The following is a 13,635-nucleotide window of genomic DNA, read 5'->3' as shown; positions in this document are numbered from 1 at the left end:
CAAAAGGAAAAGTACTCTCCTCTCATGCTGTGAACAACTGACAGTTTAAACTTCACTGAAACATTTGAACAGACAGAAGTCATAAAGAACCCGGGATACTGCAGGACTTGGGAATCAGATGAAGGGAAGAATTTGGCAAGGTCTGAAGCAAGGGCAGTGCTGAATAGAGAGGGGCTAATTTTAAAGCCCTGGGGTAGACGGGTCCAGGTTACTTAGGAGGTTTGTCCAGTGGAAGGGTTTTTTCCATTGGAATGCAAAAATTGGCTGACTGGAAGAGGAACTGACAGCAAACGAATGCATAAAAACTTGACGGGTTATGTCCTCTTCCAGGGAGCCAGAGGGGGCCAGCCCACACCAAATATCGGCCATTCTAACTGGCACAGACAAATAAGGGTTGATTTGTTAAGTATAATCAAAGACAAATTCCTTTTTTAAAATTAGCTAACATATCAAGAGATCCCCACAGGTAGACAAACATCCCCCCATTGTGCAATGGAGGACAAAAACACTTCCCTGAATTCCTGGCCCCGCCCATCTCTGGACTAGGGAAACGCAGTACTAACAGGTCCACACTCGCTTCGTCCTCAAGGACGTCTCAGACACTCTCAAACACACAAAACACAACAGATTTCAGTTCAGTTACTCAACCAGAAAATAACAGTTCCTAGAATCCCTTTCCCACAACTTTTCAGCGACAGATCACGTGGCTTACTAGGCAGGAGACGAGAGACAGGATAGGGATGATCAATCCCCACTTACCAGATAGTGGCCACTCCAGGTACAGATACAGATACAGATACAGATTCTTGTACTTTAAACTGAGACTAGATAAGTCAGTTGAAGCGGTCCAACGTCCTGAGGTCTGCCAACCCCCCAAAAGGAAGGCAGCCGGCTAAGCAGACATATCAGCCGTAGGACCAGAAACAAGTGACCAATCGAGTAACCAGTGGTCAAGAGACCTTCAAGTCCCTGTTCGGAAGCCAAATGAAAGGTCACTTGGACACACAAAGTCAGAGGCGTGAAGAAGTACAAGTTTTATTCACAGCATGCATGCTGGACCCCTGAGCTCCAAGCTGGCTCAGAAGTGCCGAAACCAGGAAGTTACAGAGATATTTATTCATTTTTCTGGCTATACAACTGAATTCTAGAAAAAGCTTTTCACGTGTTACTTTTCTTAACACTCATTGGTTCTAAGCTCACACTAGCAGGTCACTAGCAGGACACCTATCTAACTCTAACAGTTAAATGTACAGAAGGGCAGGGTACATCATGGCTCAAACTCTTATCTATTCAGCTTACAATGTGGTAAGGTAGGGACATACATTTTAGGCAGATGCAGTCAATAGATTATACACTGTTTTCAGCTATGTAGGCCAGAGCAATATTTTAAACAACAGTTAACTATTTCATGACCCTACAGTACCATTCGTGCTAACGAGGTAGGAGCGGGAACGTAAGAATTTTGAGAACCAATCTAAGACTGTGGAATTTATGCCAATTTCAGAAAGTTGGAGGATTAGTATGTCATGGTGGACAATGTCGAAAGCTGCAGAGAGGTCGAATTGAAGAAGAACAGCGAACTTGTTGCGGGAGTGAAGTTGTTGGACCTTTGAAATTAAAGAGGCTAAGAGGGATTCAGTGCTGTAGTTGGGTCTGAATCCATGTTGGTAGGGTAGGAGAATGGAGAATCTCTCAAGATAGGATGAGAGTTGGGTGGCTATGATGGACTCCAGCATTTTGGTCGGGAGAGGGATGTTAGCTATTGGGCGATAGCTGGAAGGAGTGGAGGGGTCTAGATCAGCTTTTTTCAAAAGAGGGGATAGGGAAATGTGTCCCATTTCTGTAGTAAATAGGCCTGAGAGCAGGGCGGAATTTAGAAGTTTGGTGAGAGATGAGATGGCCTGTGCTGGAATGTTCTCGTATAAGTAGGAGGGGAAAGGATCCAAAATACAGGCGCAGGATTTTAACTTGAGGCAGAGTTTAGAGACCTGGGAATCAGAAACGAGCTCGAAGGCGATCGGCTGGGATGTGGTTGGTCTCGGTTAGATTAGGGTTGGAGGTAGTGAGCACCAGAGAGTTGTAGGGGGGAAGGAGCATCGTAAGGTAGTCACTTTCTGATTGAAGAATTTTGCTAGATCATTAGCAGATGGAGAAGAGGGGAATGAGGAGGAATCATGTTTAGTGGATATGGAACGCCAAATGTTGAACAAAGTGTTACTTTGGTTGTTGGATCTGGAGATTTTGTTGCCGTAGTAGTTCTTCCGCTCTTACTACAACCTCTGGCAACGCGTTCCAGAGCTTAACTATTCTCTGAGTTAAAAAATATTTCCTTCACAAGTATTTTAAAGTAAACTTGTAGTAATTATATAAATGTGACATCAGAACATAAGCATTGCCATACTGGGACAAGACCGCAGATCCATCAAGCCCAGTATCCTGTTTTTAACAGTGCCTATTCCAGGTCCAGTTACCTGGCAAGATCCTAAAAGAGTAAGTGAATCTTAATAATAGTTTATGGACATTTAAGGGAAAGGAGTTGGGACTTGATATGCAGCCTTTTTGTGGGTATAATCAAAGTGGTTTACATGTTATACAGGTACTGTACTTATTTTGTACCAGGGGCAATGAAGAGTTAAGTGACTTGCCCAGAGCCATAAGGAGCTGTAGTGGGAATCAAACCCAGGGTCTCGGGCCACTGCACTAACCACTAGGCTGCTACTCTTCCTTCTCCAAACATTTTTTAAACCTTGCTAAGCTAACTGCTTTTATCATAGCTTAATCACACACTGAGTGAAGAAATATTTTTTCAAATTTGTTTTAAATTTAGTGGCTTCATTGCTTGTCCTCTAGACCTAATATTTTTGGAAAGAGTAGACAAGCGAGTCATGTCTACCCGTTCCATCTCACTCAGTATTTTATAGACCTTTATCATATTTCCCTTGCGCTGTCTCTTCTCCAAGCTGAAGAGCCCTAGCTTCTTTAGCCTTGCTTAATAGGGAAGTTGTCTCATCACCCTTCTTTGGGGGAGCCTCTAGAATAGTAACAGTGAATCTTTGGTGATCTGGGAATCTTTCCTGGAACATTTGATTTTTATTTCCCTTAGCCAATGAAATAGAATCAATGGTTTACAAGCTTGAGTTTGTCTTTCAGGCTCTGTAGATAGTGATAAAAGCTTATTCTTTCAATTGGGACAAACTAGGGCCTGCAGTTTAAGTACAGAAAATCACTTTGGGAGCAATTTTATAACTGCCTTCATTATTGCTAAGTAAATACATCTTTTGCTGGATTTTCAAAGCAAAAATGGACACATACAATGGCATAGCAAGGGTGAGAGGTGCCTGGGGCGGTGGCACCCCTCACCCACCCTTTTTCTCCCCCTCCCCCACATGCTCCTTCCCCCCGTGCCCCACTTCCTTTCCCCCCGTACCTCTGTAATGCTCCTAGTGTGGGCAGCAATCTCCAAGCTGTTGTCACGCCAGTGTCGACACTTCCTCTGACATCATTTCCTAGGCATGGGTCCAGGAAGTGACATCAGAGGAAGAGTTGATACTGGCACGACTGCAGCTTGGGGGTTGCTGCTCACACCAGGAACACTAGAGAAGTATGGGGGAAGGGAAGCGCCGTGCTTGGGGGGTATGGGGAATGAGGAAGATGGGTGCCTACGCCCTTACCAAGATGGTGCTTGGGGAGTGCTTCTTCTGACGCTAGGCGAGTCCCTTAATCCTCCACTGCCCCAGGTACATTGGAGAGATTGTGAGCCCACCAGGACAGAGAGGGAAAGTGCTTGAAGTACCTGGATGTCAACGGCGTTGAGAACTACCAGTTGAACTAGGCCAGTTACTGGGCAGACTTGTACGGTCTGCGTCTGTGTATGGCCGTTTGGAGGAGGATGGGCAGGGGAGGGCTTCAATGGCTGGGAGGGTGTACATGGGCTGGAGTAGGTTTTCACGGAGATTTCGGCAGTTGGAACCCAAGCACAGTACCGGGTAAAGCTTTGGATTCTCGCCCAGAAATAGCTAAGAAGAAAAAAAAAAAAAAAAATTTAAATTGAATCAGGTTGGGCAGACTGGATGGACCATTCGGGTCTTTATCTGCCGTCATCTACTAAGGTGGTATTTAAGTCCCCAATCCTCCCCCATTGGAACGTTTCTTCTGCCTTCACTTCAAGTGGATATTTCCCTGAGAATACGGACTTGCTAGGGAAAGATTTTGAAGTTGGGGATTTGGCTTTGAGAGCAGAAGAATTTAGTTACATCCACTGTTTGCTAATTCTTGGCCTCATGATACATCTTAGTCAAATCCTGGCTGTATGCTGTTGCTCCCCTCCCTTGAGTTGGGCTGCTATAATTGAGGTTTTTAAATGAACGTTACACACATGTTATAACATTGGCTGAATCGGCACATGTCGGAAACTCCTGAACTGTAGTACAAATTGACTAGTTGGATTTTAAACACAAGGGCATTTGATGGAATAAGAATAGGAACATCCATCACCTTCAGCAGCATTCATACCCCAGTCTCTGCTTCCTATATGTCCTGTACCCCAGCTGCTTCGTTCGGAGCAGAATTAGCCAACCTTGTACCATAACCTATTCTGTACAGCCTCGGTGCCTTGTGCAGAAACGCCGGCTGTAATAGAGCAGCTGGTAAACTGGAGCCTGTTTGTTTCACGGTAACACTGTAAAATAAACATTTACCTAAGAGTGGGCAGACACATTCTCCTGCTGCCATAGGGAGGAGAGAATGTAGAAAGCATTTCCCAGAAGACAGCAGTGTAAGACTGCTGGATGGTTCTAAATATTTCTGTCATCTGTTAGAACAAACACAGTCAGAAATATTCCCTTTTTGGGTTTCTTTTTGACCCAGCAGTTTCTTGCTGCTCTTTGGACCTCCAACTCAATCAGAGGTTCTTCCTTTATGACTCTCTTTGATATTTAAATGTTATTTTTGAAGTGTAATGAGGTAATTTGTATAATGCATTTTTATGTATATATGACAGTGGTAGATGTGTGGAATAGTCTTCCGGTAGAGTTGGTGGAGACAAAGAATGTGTCTGAATTCAAGGCACTTGGGATCTCTTAGGGAGAGGATGAGACAGTGGATGCTGCAGATGGGCAAACTGGATGGGCCATTTATTTCTAATATATGTGCAGTAGGAGAATTCATATATTTGTTTGCAGCCTGAGTATAGACCTGTTCAGGGTGCATTTTGAGCAGAGAAGTCTAATTTTAGCAGCATTTTTTTTGCATCTTTTCTGGGGCAGTTAACTAAAGATACAGAGACTAAAAATGGGTGCCTTCGGAGAAGATGTGATGTCATCAGTGAAGATGGCTGCCTGAGCTCGAGGCTCCGTCTTCTGGCCCTCATAATTCACCTGAAAAGCGATTTTCCAGCTGAGGAAGCGCTATCTTTGGTGGGGTAGCTGGTGCATTAAAGTCTCCTGCACTTCATGGCGTCGAAAAAAAGAATGGAGGGTGATCGCCAACAGAGTCAAGTGCTCGAAAAGACCCACGCACATTCCCTGCGCGCAGCAGGGCTGCAGGATGAAGGCAAGGAGTCTACCCATGTATCTGGCATGCTGCAATCACTGCCTGCAAGGACCTCAGAGAGTAGTGGAGGAGCCATGGAACCTCTTACTAAAGCCGATCTCCGCGTAATAGTAACAAAAGTTAACTTGGAGATCACCATAGTGACCTCTCAAGTCACAGAAGCGATCATGGAGCTGAGGCAGGATATTGTAGAAATCGGGTCCCACATCATAAGAACATAAGAATAGCCTTACTGGGTCAGCCCAATGGTTCATCAAGCCCAGTAGCCCGTTCTCACGGTGGTCAATTCAGGTTACTAGTACCTGTTCAAAACCCAAAGAGTAGCAACATTCCATGCTACCAATCCAGGGCAAGCCGAGGCTTCCCTCATGTCTTAATAAGAGACTATGTACTTTTCCTCCAGGAATTTGTCCAAACCTTTCTTAAAACCAGCTAAACTATCCACTTTTACCATCGATACTGTTGAGCTTCAAATAGATGCTTTTGAGGAGTCAGCCACGGGGGCACAGTGAGGTCTGGAGGACGCACGATCTAAACTGCATGAATTGATTGATAAAATTGAGGACCTTGATAATCAGGCCTGCCGAAACAATTTATAGATTTGGGGAGTCCCAGATACGAGTGAATATAAAGATGAGAAGGAGATGATGACTAACTGGGCCCTAAGACATCAGAATGGCCCCGTGATATCGTGGTCTGTCTTCGAAGCTTTGTGCTCAAAGAATGAGTCCTTCGTAGAGCTCAGGAATTGGGATCCCTTCAATGGAACAGACACCATGTGGAACTCTACCAGGACCTTGCATCTAGCAAGCTGCAGAAAAGAAGAATGTTTCGAGAGGTGACCTGGGCATTGACACGAGCCAATGTACGGTACTGCTGGACATTCCCATTTGGGTTGCTGATCACTTTGAATGGAGTCCCTAAGTGAGATGCCACTGTTGGAGAAGCCCAGGTCCTGCTTGTTAAAGAAGGAATTGAAGTGCCTATTGAGTCTGCCAATGGTGGGGCCCAGCAGTCTATTCAACAATGCTTGTCAAGCTTCAGATGGCAGCGTGTAGAGTGTAGATGGGGTTCACCTGCACAGAGGGCTGTGGAAGCTGCTCCGGCGGCCTCAGCTGCGGGCCATACATCTTGAACTATTGAGCGTGGATGCTGCCCTCAAATCATCTACATCCTGTGTTTGCTTTCTCTTGGACTTTGTTCCGACAGTTGGATGAAATTACAGTTCCCTGCCCTGCAAGCTTGAACTATAAACTGTGTGGTGTAAGAGGGTTTTGGTGGGGATATGTCTAAACTGGTGATGAATGTGTGTGTGTGTGTATATATGTTGGATGGAGAGATGATGTGGGCTTTCTCTCACTATGATTTTGGGGAGCACTATGGGGGCATTGAAGAATGTGTTTTGAGGAGGTGCACTGAGTCCCAGTTAGTTGATGTTTTCCACCCTTCAGGATGGCCTTGTAAGTTTGAGGGGTAATGGAGCCATTGTTTGTGGTGTTCCTGATTTGTAAATCTTTCTAGTAGGGTGGATATACAGCCCCCCCTCCCAATTTGCGGTTTCCCCAATCGTGAATTCGGTTATTCGCAATTTTTTTTTTTAGCCTTGATTTTTAATTAAGAAACGCTGCCCCGGACATCCCCCAGACCTTACCTGGTGGTCTAGTGGTGACGCGAGGCAGGAGTGATCTTTCTATGCTCCTGCCTCATGCAGAGCCGTGCTGTGAGTTCCTGTGGTCTCACAAGACTACAACGGAAACCCCCAGATCACGGGAACTCACAGCACAGCTCTGCATGGGACAGGAGCGTAGGAAGATCACTCCTGTCCTGCGTCGCCGCTAGACCACCAGGTAAGGTTAGGGATGCATGAGAGAGGCTGGAGAAAGGCGGTGGTGGGTCAGAGCTGGCCCAAAAAATTATTCACAATTTTCCCTATTCGTGGGCCGGCTCTGCCCCTAACCCCTGTGAATATTGAGGGTCTGCTGTATGTACATGTGTGTGTTATTGCATTTTTGGCTACTGAAGATGTTTACTTCCTGATTCTATGGTGGGAGGTTTGGTTGGTGGAGGTGTTGAGTGGGTGGGGATTGGGTGGGTTGCGAATGGAGGGGAGCTAGGAGGGGGAGGGGAGAACAACTATCACAGTTTTCACGGGCAGAGTGCTCTTTTTCCACTTTGATAGATGGGTTTCAAAGTTATTTCCTATAATGTTTGGGGATTAAATTCCCCACACAAATGTACAGCATTGTTCAGAGAGCTAGTGTGTCTTCAGGTGGAGGTATGCTTCTGCAAGAATCCCATCACTCTAGGGCCCATGAATGGTACTTGCAGGATCCTAGATTCCCCTTGATGAATTGGGCATCTACTGGGGCTTAAAAAAAAAAAAAAAAAAAAAAGGGGGGGGGGGGTGGGTATTCTATTCACTAGGACCCTGCCCCTAGAGGTCAAGACAATGGTTTGAGACCCTCAAGGCCACTATATTTGGTGGTGGGAGCTCTCCAGGGTCGCACCTATACTTTTGTTAATCTTTATGCACTGAATAAGAGGCAGGGGGATTTTTTTTCACGAGATGACATCTAAGATCTTGCAATACAAAGAAGGCTCACTGATTGTTGGGGGAAACTCTTTCCATCCTTGGACAATTCTGGCAGTCAGGAGGGATAGGGCTGCGCTTTGCCACTTCCTCTGAGATCTTAACCAGGAGGATGGGTGGAGATGACTACATCCTAGGGACCAGGATTACACTTATTTTTCATCCGTACATCACTCCTACTCTCGAATAGATTACATTTTGGTGGAGAAAGAATTGCAGCACAGAGTGAGCCAAGTCAGAATTGAGCCACAGATTTGGTGTGATCACTCACCTGTGTGGGTATATTTAAATGGGGTCTTCTAAACACAGGTATTACCTATTGGAGGCTAAACGATGGCCTCTTAGATGATCCTGTGATCCTATGTAGGATTCAGACAGTTATTGATGATGATATCCAGTTGAATGTAGGTGGTAGGCCACCCAGGAGACTGTTTGTGAAGGGCTCAAGGCGGTGGTGCGGGGTCACCTCAACTCTTTGGCAACCCACAAGAAGAGACAGAGAGTACGGGAGGTCCTACGACTTTGCCGTGTTAAGTTCAAATGATTTTTATTATGTCAACAAGAACATACAAATAGATGTTGCATATATATAAAAAAAAATAACAGTGCAAGCTCACATCCTCTCCCCCCACCCCTCCCATCCCTTCCCCCCCAAGAGTTCAATGCCACTATAAAAATAGAGAGGTAAAGGTTGTGACTGCCGTGTTAAAGTTAGAAGGAACCCATAAACATCAACCATGGGAGGGTGGGGTTTTGCATCATCTTAGGGAGGCCTGTAGAGCTTTGCAGACATATGAGCTTGAACATGTGCAGTTTCAGGCCCAACTTCTTTGGTAGAAATATTTTGAATATAGCAATAAAAGTTCCCATATGGTGGCCCATAGACTGAAACTTAGGAGGCCTTGTACCAATGTGTTTTGTATTAAGCGACCTTCTGGGGGGGAGGTGCACATTGAGCACAAAATAAGGAATGCAGGATGCAGTCTCCGAGGCTAATATAGTGACCTACCTCGACTCATTACAGCTTCGGATGCTCTGAGGTTGGATAGACCCATTACCCTGACTGAGGAGCGTCAGGCTATCCGGGCGATGAAAGGGGGAAAATCTCCAGGATTGGATGGTTTTACGGTCAAATTCTATAGAGCCTTTCAAGACTCGCTTCTCCCCTTGCTTCAATTCTTGTTTAATTCTTTGGAGGATGGTAGTCAGCTCCCATACTTTATGCGTCTCGCAGGGATTACTGTATTGCCTAATGATTAAAATATTGTCAAAAGGTATATACTTTACCATTTAATGCACAAACCCTCTTATAACATTACCCTCAATGTGGCTATAGAGCTATTGCTGGTTTGAATGATTTGTGTTGGGGTTTTTTTTTATTGGGGTGGGGGTAGGCATGAGAAAAAGGATCAAGGGGGCAGTCATGCTTATCTCCATCGGAAATCTGTATAACATAAGAGCTTCCATACTGGGACAGATCACAGGTCCATCAAGCCCAGGATCCTGTTGCCAACAGTGGCCAACTCACAAGTACCTGGCAAGATCCCAAGAAGTAAAACAGATTTTATGCTGCTTATCTTAGGAGTAAGCAGTGGATTTCCCCACATCCATCTTAATAAAGACTTATGGACTTCTCTTTTAGGATGTTATCCAAACCTTTTTTAAACCCTGCTAAGTTAACTGCTTTCATCACATTCTCTGGCAGTGAATTCCAGAGTTTAATTGAGCGAAGAAATATTTTCTCATCTGTTTTCAAGCTCTTATTTAGTAGGTTCATTACATGCCCCCTTGTCCTAGAATTTTTGGAAAGAGAAACCAAGTGTCTCACATTTACCCATTCCATTCCTCTCAGTATTTTATAGACCTCTGTCTTATCTCCCCTGAGCCATCTCTTCTCCAAGCTAAAGACCCCTAGCTGCTTTAGCCTTTCCTCATAGGGAAATCATCCCATCCCTTTTATCATTTTTTATGGCCCTTCTCTGTACCTTTTCTAATTCCACTATATCTTTTTTGAGATACGGTGACCAGAATTGCACACAGTATTTGAGCTGTGGCCGTACCATAGAGCGTGATAAAAGGGCATTATAACATTTTCATCTTTGTTTTCCATTCCTTTCCTGATAATTCCTAACAATCTATTTGCTTTCTTAGCTGCCCCACACCATATCCTCAACAATGACACCTAGATCCTTTTCCCGGGCACTGTTCTACTTCCCTTTGTACAACTCACATAAAGGCAAGTTATGAAGAGACTCCAGTAACAGAGCAAGACTTGGTGAAATATACGTATCGATCATCCATTCTCAAATTATTAGAGACCCTACTAGGACAAAAGAGGAGCTCTAGAAGTAAAACCAAAAGAAGGGAAGAAGAATACCAGGATAGAGGCTCTTGAGTGATGCTTGGTATACAAAATTCCTGCTGAAGCAGCTTCTTAAGAGCTTTGACAGAGACCTGGAGGAGTTTCTCTCAAAAAGGGCAGGTGAAGTAAGACCGTGGGAGTCTCTTTGTAGCGTGCACTATGGAGTAACAGTGTCTTGTCAGAGTGGCTGCTGTAACTTTGTTTTGAAGACTGTAGGTGAGAATGAAAAAACCAGAAGGAAAGGCAGGTGTAGATTTGATCTTGTAGTAGACTGTGCTGGTCTTTCCTCTGCTTTTACTGAATATGCTACTGCTTTGATGGTCTGGTGTGTACAGCATGCTGGAAAACTGTTTTGGCGTGTCGGGTTTTCTCGCTCCCTTCTGCATTTCTGTATCCTTCTGTCCTATGGGTCATTTTTCCTCTTTGTATGGACCTCCCTGACTCAGTTTGGAGTCTGAGGTGGTGGAAGAAAGTGAAATGTTACATTTTTATAAACAGGATTTTGAATGCTCTGAAGTATGTGTGTGTTTGAACAGCAGTGTTTGTACTGAATAACTTTAAACCAAACAGATTTCATTTCTGCATTCCCTCTGCTCATTTGGAGGCCATTTGATATTCAGCATGGAGATTTTGCTCAATAATTTTTTTTTCTGGTCATCTGCCTGTGAGCCAAAGAAACCATTAAGCTGTAGACAAGGGTCCCCTAAAACTTCTGGGCTGAGGGCCACTAGAGACTAAGGAAGTGGGTAGGGGGGTTTCTCTTGAGATTTCCAACCCAAAATACAATTTAAAACCTAATCATTTTATTTCTGTTACAAACATTCTGGTTAGATTTACATTAAAACATTCAAAGTGATGTGTAGCCTGATGACAGGGAGTTTTCTTCTCATCAGTGTGAAGTGTGATCTGGTCAGGCTCCGTGATGGTCAGGCTCAGTCTTGATGCTACTGCAGATGTTTCTCTGTGATTCTCGATTGCAGCTGACAATGAAATAATGTCTGCAGCTTTCAGAAACACTAATTGGGCTGGGACAAAAGTGTCTGCATTTCAGTTTGGGGCTGTAATTTGGAGATCCATGTTGTACATTGACTGCCATGAAATGTTTGTACACTCTTCCTGACAGGATGCTTTGAACATTTACACATATATATATATAGAGAGAGAGTCACATTATCATGATCACCAGCTAATATCCAGAATAACCGCCATTTTTTGCAATAAGCATATGTTAATCACCAGTCGTCTGCCCCGGAGTCCCATTTGCAACAGGGTTCGCGGCAGAGTCGTTTTAGACACACATCTGGAAGCCCTCTGGTTCGTTTGGACGGTGAGTTTCTCCACGGTAGCAGCCGACATTCACCTCTCACATCGATGGCTCGTGATTCCCTACAGTTATCACGTCGGGTCGGCAAAAAGGTTCCATTCATCCGCTCATGGTAACTCCGCTGTTTCTGAAAGGCTGCCGCCCTTGGCCCAGTAGCCGATGCTGATGCCTTTTTCAATGCTTTTTTTCCCCATGACAGCCATGGTTGCTATATTGGTAACTTGCTGCATTCGTTCATTGGCTGTGTGTCCCTGACATCAGAGGTAGGAAGTGGTCCTAATGTGAATCAACCGTGTATGTGTGTGTGTTATTTATTTATTTATATTTAAAATATTTCTCTCCCACACCATCTACCATTCTGGGTGGCTTACAATTCACATACATAATAAAAGCACACAAATAAAATATACATCATCAAAATCATAACACATCACTGATATATACTCAAAAATTCTAGCTCTTTGACATTATCCAAAATTAACTATAAGCCTACGTGACCAGAAAGGCTTTAATCTGTATTCTAAAGCTCCAAAAGAGACCTATTTCTCTGACATTACTTGCTAAAGAGTTCCAAAACCCTGGTCCAGCGATCATAAGCATTTTTTCCCTGTTCATGTGTTTTCTGCCTTCTTTCTATTTTGAGCAAGTAGGTGATTTATCAGCCCTGTTTTCTTAAAAAAAAACTGATGAAAACTCTTCAATGTAGGTTTGTGTTTCCAGGTCTAGATGCCATTGCCAACAGTGGAGCACATTGGGGGTGAAAGGATCTTATTTAAGGTGTAGGGTGCCATATTTGGTGAAAAATTAAGATATGAATAAAGATGAAGAATGATGTAATATCTTTTGTTGGTGTAACGTAATGCATTTCCTGGCTGCCCTTTCGATGTTCATTACATTACATTACATTAAAATGTTTATTCTGCCCCTGCCCCAAAGAGTTCATGGCAGATTACAAAAGAAAACACTTCACTAAGAACATACCCATAAGAAAAAGATTCCTCAAACACTACCACATCAGTTAGTCAGAAAATTTTGAATATGTTTCAAAAGTCTCCTGAATGTCTTGGAATTGCCCTTGGCTCTTATAGGAAAAGGGATCTTGTTCCAAACAGAAAGGGCCCGATAGAAAACCGACAACTTTAGACAAGGAAACTGCCTTACCTAACTGTAAAGTTATTAAATCTAGTAGGACCAAACCATACAAAATTTTAAAAAACATTATGCAAAGTTTAAATTGAATTCTGGCAATAATTTATGTACCATATATTAACTATACAGTTTACAAAAATTATGATTATAACAAGTTAAACACCACATACAGACACAATGTAATTTTTTAAATATAAGGGGTGATCCTCTCATTCTTAGAAATAGAGAATGTCTGCCTTATTGTCATATTCTGGGTTGCCTGAGACCTTTTGAAATGGTGGTTAGGACATCCAGTGTTACAGCAGTCAGTCTGGGACAGCGGTATAGACTGTACTTCAAAATATCAATTTTCTCAACATAACAAATTGTGTCTCGCCTTCTCCTTTGGGCCCAACCCTAAAAATGTAGTTTGATCTTTAATTTATCTGCTACTACTCAATCCTCTACATCATCAGGAACTAACTTTGGGATACTCGGATCTTTTGAATCATCATTCACAAGAGGAACAAGTATGCCAATACCTGCATAAATGTAGCTATATATATTGTAAGTGTCCAGAGCTCTTTCTAAAGGTAGCATTAAATAGCAAAGGTGACCAGGGCGAGCCTTGTGGGACATCTGCACAGAGCAGCAGTTTCAAGCGTAGTGGCATTTGGGGAA

At 43.7% G+C, this 13,635-nt stretch overlaps 1 protein-coding gene across 1 annotated transcript in view; it reads left to right on the top strand.

The window, feature by feature from the left end:
* Nucleotides 1–13,635, top strand: part of PSMD1 (proteasome 26S subunit, non-ATPase 1) — a 182,112-nt gene that overhangs the window by 58,874 nt on the left and 109,603 nt on the right. The window lies entirely within an intron of this gene.

Source organism: Geotrypetes seraphini, chromosome 9, assembly GCF_902459505.1.
Source record: "Geotrypetes seraphini chromosome 9, aGeoSer1.1, whole genome shotgun sequence".
Taxonomy (NCBI): Eukaryota; Metazoa; Chordata; class Amphibia; order Gymnophiona; family Dermophiidae; genus Geotrypetes; species Geotrypetes seraphini.
This window is presented reverse-complemented; position numbering and strand designations above follow the sequence as displayed.